The sequence below is a fragment of the Miscanthus floridulus genome, chromosome 1 (assembly GCF_019320115.1).
Source record: "Miscanthus floridulus cultivar M001 chromosome 1, ASM1932011v1, whole genome shotgun sequence".
In the NCBI taxonomy this organism is placed as follows: domain Eukaryota; kingdom Viridiplantae; phylum Streptophyta; class Magnoliopsida; order Poales; family Poaceae; genus Miscanthus; species Miscanthus floridulus.
In genome coordinates, this window is record NC_089580.1 from 19,667,640 (window position 1) to 19,673,798 (window position 6,159).

Genomic DNA, 6,159 nt, shown 5'->3' on the forward strand with positions numbered 1-6,159 from the left:
AGGTCGCGGGATATGGGCTCCATCTGCTTTGCCACAGAGCCTGGCTTGAGCGAGGCTACTCTAGCTCAGCTAGGGCACCACGATGCAAACCAGGATGTCTCATTCAAAAAATGCTATCTATCGCCAGATAAGGCTTACAACCTCTAAGGAAGCTATCAAACCGGCAGTGATGTGGGTGTAGCAGTTAGGGGTTAAGTAGGATAAGTTTTCCATTTTTGTCGAGTACCTCTGACTGGCTCAACAGTAAAGACCCCACAGCTTAGCCCCCGAGACCCGTGCTTGAATCCTAGGTGGCCCAATTTTTTTGCACTGGCGGTTTTCCTTCCATTATCATCATTGTTGTGCCATGCTCTGCTCAATTATATATTGGCATATGTTTGCTTTAATTTAGGGACATGGATATGTTTATCCTTTTTCTTTTTGTTACAATGATTGGAATAAGTGGAATTGATGCCATTTCTTTATACTCCATCCGTTATACTTATAGTATATATAAGGCATAATTATCCCTGGTTCAAAGATTAAGGAACATATTTAATTCTCTCTCCCCCTCTCAACACTAGTACTACTGCATCGATGTACGTGCGTCTAGTCTTTTGTAAATGTGGGCAGAATGTTCCGCTGGGTGAGTGTGATGCATCCTTCGTCACCCTAAATCCAAACCTTGATATCAGCAGCCTACATATATACGACGTACTCGTCCTATACGTTTAGCACGAGCCTAGCTGTACGTGTGATCATCAGGTTGTCTGCATACGTACACACACATGTGACATGTGCACATATATGGCACAGTGCTAGCTATAACTCTCATCCTATCCTATTCCTACATGGTGAGAGTGTGGAATATATACATCATCATCCATCGTCGCCACTAATTTAGTGAAGCTACAGCAGGCATGCAGAGGACCCCTGGTTTTGCAATGAAAATGGGTCTAATTAAGCTACCAACACATGATCCATATAGTACATCACACGAAGAAGATCATAGCATGCATGTGTGTGTGTGTTTGGTTGCTTAACCTGGCCACTACAGTGAGAAGCTACGCTTGTTGGATGACTACATCTCTAGCTCGACCTATCTTACATGATGCAAAAATGGCAATCAAATCTAGGTCACGGGATATGGGCTCCATCTGCTTTGCCACAGAGCCTAGCTTGAGCGAGGCTACTCTAGCTCAGCTAGGGCACCACGATGCAAACCAGGATGTCTCATTCAAAAAATGCTGTCTACTGCCAGATAAGGCTTACAACCTCTAAGGAAGCCATCAAACCGGCAGTGATGTGGGTGTAGCAGTTAGGGGTTAAGTAGGGTAACTTTTCCATTTTTGTCGAATACCTCCGACTGGCTTAACGGTTAAGACCCCGCAGCTTAGCCCCCGAGACCCATGTTCGAATCCCAGGCGGCCCAATTTTTTTGGTTTAAGTTTATAATTTATTAAGTGGTCTAAAGGTCAAAAAGAAAAAATAAGTTAGCCTTAACACACATCCAATACTAGCGCAGCGGTTAAGTCTTAGAACTCTGCAGTCCGAGACCCGAGCTCCAACCCGAGGGCTGGCATAATTTTTTTTAATTTTTTATATATCACTACCGGTTTTCAAAAAAAACGATAGTGATAACCAGCATCACTATCGATTTCATCTCATCACTGCTGGTTTTTTGAAACCGACAGTGATATTTATATATAGTACAAAAAAATTATATACTGAATAAATAAAAGCATGTGTATTCCTATATCGAAATGGCTTGAAATTTTTTTGATAAGCATGTACATCCAAATTAAGACCCCACACAGGATATTATGTTTTTCTGATTAGTTTTTTTATTTATTATATTTTTCTGTGTGCTGAATGAGACAAAAGAGGGTGAATTTCATCTTGGACCCAATAGATTTTTTCATCGACCTCCATAAAATTCTTATCCCTAGAGCACATTAGATCCTATGTAAAAGTTTAGCACCATTCTAGATCTTTTCGTGGGTAGACTCAGTTCAACCTATAATTTAACGGTGTCGTCACGCGAAAATTCAATTAAACCTCAGAAAGTAGCAAACCATCTCAGCAAAATCGCAAACTAGGTGTTTCCTTCACACGTGGCATGTGCAAGCCTAAGAAAAAGTTTGAGACCAATACGACTTCGGAATGCGTATGAACCATAGAAACCTTGATAACCTATGTGTATAGTCATGGTTCAATGAAAGGGCTCATGTACCTCTGTGAAGAATGTATACTCTGTCTATGTCAAAATGACTTAAAATTTTTTTGGCAAGCATGTATACCCAAATTAAGGCCCCAAACAAGATCTGAGGTTTTTCTGATAATTTTTTATTAATATATTTTTCTCTATGCTGAATGAGACAAAAGAGGGTGAATTACATCTTGGACCCAATAGATTTTTTCATCGACCTCCACAAAATTCTTATTCCTATGGCACATTAGTGTCTGTGTAAAAGTTTGGCACCATTCCGGATCTTTTCGTGGGTAGACTCAGTTCAACCTATAATAAATCAGTGTCGTCGCGCGGAAATTCAATTAAACCTCATAAAGTAGCAAACCATCTCCGAAAAATCCCAAACTAGGTGTTTCCTTCACACGTGGCACGTGCTAGCCTAAAAAAAGTTTGAGACCAATACGACACCAGAATGCATATGAACCACAGAAACCTTGATAACCTATGTGTATAGTCATCGTTCGATAAAAGTGCTCAAGTACCTCTGTGAAGAATGGCTTGAAATTTTTTTGGCAAGCATGTATACCCAAATTAAGGCCCCAAACAAGATCTGAGGTTTTTAGATCATTTTTTTAGTAATATATTTTTCTCTGTGCTGAATGAGACAAAAGAGGTGAATTACATCTTAGACCTAATAGATTTTTTCATCGACCTCCACAAAATTCTTATCCCTAGGGCACATTAGAGTCTGTGTAAAAGTTTGACACCATTCCAGATCTTTTCGTGGGTAGACTCAGTTCAACCTATAATTAATCGGTGTCGTCGCGTAAAAATTCAATTAAACCTCAGAAAGTAGCAAACCATCTCCGAAAAATCCTAAACTTGGTGTTTCCTTCACCTATGTCACGTGCATGCCTGAGAATAATTTTGAGACCAATATGGCACTGGAATGTATATTTCTAGTTGCCCAACAAATGTTACACGAATTACATGCATAACAATAATTAAACACACAAAGCCGTACAAATTAAAATTAGAACCCAATTAAACTATGACCTTGAAAACCTAGCTAAATAAACATTAATTACTATTAGAATCACTGTCGGGTTCAATCGGGCCACGCACACTAACATGCCTCTGTAGCCATATATGGTAATTGATGTCACGGATTATGTATCCGCTTGTATCAATGAAGGTCAATGCCCATATGAGTGTACTCTCTCGTGCCTCACAATATCAAAAGAATGATCGGCCATAGATGTAACCTACTGAACGACCACTGCCCCTGTTAGTAATTCTTATGTAGTACTAGCGTCCTTCTATAGTGAGTTGGCCAAGGTTTCCATTGTAGAAGTCTCAATTATACCCGAGTTGCTCCGTAGATTGGTCTAGAATGACCCACAAGCCACATGCAGCATAGGTAAGGTCCGGGAGCGCAATATACATGGGGAGAAAAAGAAAAAAAATTAGAGAATGTTATTACAATACTCCCTCCGTCTCAAGATAGTAGGCGTAACTACTTTTTTGAGTTGTCTTAGGATACTAGGCGTCGGCTCCACATGCGTCGCTGGATTCGCGTGTGGATTTATTGCTGGAGCACTGGACTCCTTGTACCACACCCCTCCCGTTAGTATCTAGACGTTACTCTCACGGTGAAGCTGTCAACTGAGTCTATATGTACCTCGAGTAGTACTTTCCTTGCATGCATCTCTCGCCTCCCTCTCTCTAGCACTTCCCTTGCATGTGATGGTGATGGAAGAAATCACGCCGAAGAAGACTCAAGGACAGGCGGTGAAGCGGCAGGTCGTGAGTGCCCGATGCATGCGCGCCCGATGTATGCAACGGCAAGCGCAGCTAGAGTTCCACCGCGCTTGAGCATTTCATGTCCGTGCCATCCGCACACGGCAGCTAGCGAAGGAAAATTATGAAGATGCCATCTCCATGCAGCAGCAAGCCAACGGTGAATCTGGAGGTCGTCCGCTCGCGATCAAGGCCGATGTCGATCATGGCGCTGACTTCGACAGCATTTGGTACATCCCTGACACACTGGCCGGCGACAGCTATGTTCTAGACTCATTTGAGGACGTCGAGGAAGAAGCTAGCGTTGCTGCAGCTGTTGCTGCCAGAAGAGAAAAAGAAAGGGAAAAAATGAGAAGGCCCTTGCAATCGTCTATCCTATGATGTACAAAATTTGGTTTCCTAGTTTTCCTAAATTGCATGAATGATCTAAATGGTCACATGATGTAATCGGTTACATGCAATTTAGTTTGTTGAAGATCAAACAAAAAGAGACATTTTGTAAGCTATGCAGTGATAAAATGCACTGCATCTTCATAAATTTCCTTATCTACTTGCAGCCTTACTGGAAGTTGACCAATTCTCTCCAGTGTTCCCTTCTTCAAATGCAGAATTGCATAATGCTGCCCTCCTTTTGCAAGCATTATCTCCCTCATGCATGCTTGTAGTGTAAGGAACACACGATTTGACATGTCCACTGGGTATTCTAGATAGGCTTTAATCACATTAGCCTCAATTTCTTGGATGTTTGACGGAGATGACTTTTCAAACAATGCCTGCAAGGCTGAAAAAACCTAGATCCAAAACATTGTACAAAGATTTGAATATTGGGTCATCTGGTAAACTATGGTTGTCAAGCATTTGTGTGCAAAATCGCACACGTTCCTTCCTGTCTTGTCCAGTTAAGGTGAACCTTATGGCATTTGTATGGCGCCTAAACTTTCCTTCTTTTAGACGCCTATGCAATGTGCTCCTTGACATATGCAAGGCACTGGCTAGGTCACAGATAGTAAATGGCACATCTTTGATGATATCTGGGTTAAATGGAAGTTTTTTACCGCCACAATTTTTTTTTCTTATTGGAATCAAAAGCTGAAATTCCACCACCAGTTTTCCCATCAAGGCATACACGCTGGACAACTCTCAACAGCACCCCCATATCACTAACAATAGATTTCATCACTCCCTCCTTCATCATGCCTAGAGCTGATCTTTCTAAGCACATCGCATACATGATTCTTTTTATATCAGGAGGGTAGTATCGCCTCCTCTTGATATTGGCAGGAGTGCCTACATAAAGAAGAAAAAAACATGGTTTGCATGGGACTGTTCATTCAAGGTTTGCATGCAGAAAGCTTCGGCTCATTTGAAAAATAGAACGTGGTTTGCATGCGATGGAGTACCTGAGTCGAATGCCATAGCATCAGCTTCATCTCTGGCGTCGGCTTGAGGCACGACATCTACTTCTTCAACTTGCTGCATGGATTCCCCTTCAACTTGCTACAAGATGTGTGCATCGCTGCCCGCTTTAGGTTCAACCATGATGTCTCCATAGACTGCTTCATCATCGCCATCAACTGTGTTGTGGTCACCTTCATCTTGGCCATCTTCACCTTCGTCGTCGTCATCAGCTGTATCATTGCCATTAAGTACACAGCTCGTACAATGAAAACATATAGAAAAAGAAAACTCTCAGTGATTACCTCCGATGCCAAAGTCCCAAACATAATCATAGCTCAAATCATGTACGTCTCCCTCAAATTCCTCAATCTCATCCCAGTTGATTGGCTCATTCAAATCTAAACCAGGCATGGTGTTCAAACGAAGAAGGAAGATTACAGAAAGGAATGTGCTGTCAGCCATGCATAAGCATTGCCTATTTATAGGAGCACAAATGAGCCATTAGTGGCGTCCCTTGCCAAAATATTTTTCATGCGCGCCAAATTAGTTAGGCGCCAGCCGCTGAAAAAATAGCGTGGGCGTAGATGCATGCCGAAAAAAATTAGGGGGCCAGGAAAATTTGGTGCGATTTGCATCTGCATGCATGCGTGCGTGTAGGCGTGAGATTTGCATCTGCATGCATGCGTGCGCGGGGTGAGATTTGCATCTGCATGCATGCGTGTAGGCTGGAAGAAAAATTGGTGCGGCTACATGCATGGAACCGAAGGATTCCGCGGGCCAGGAAAAAAGAA

General features: G+C 42.2%; 1 long non-coding RNA gene across 1 annotated transcript; it reads right to left on the reverse strand.

The window, feature by feature from the left end:
* Positions 1 to 3,644: 3,644 nt before the first annotated feature.
* On the reverse strand, positions 3,645 to 5,794 carry LOC136475080 (uncharacterized). The gene is made up of 4 exons (XR_010763088.1): positions 5,671 to 5,794; positions 5,371 to 5,598; positions 4,534 to 5,257; positions 3,645 to 4,289 (listed from the first exon to the last, which is right to left on the reverse strand). It is a non-coding gene; the product is annotated as an uncharacterized lncRNA (long non-coding RNA).
* Between the last annotated feature and the right edge of the window lie 365 nt (positions 5,795 to 6,159).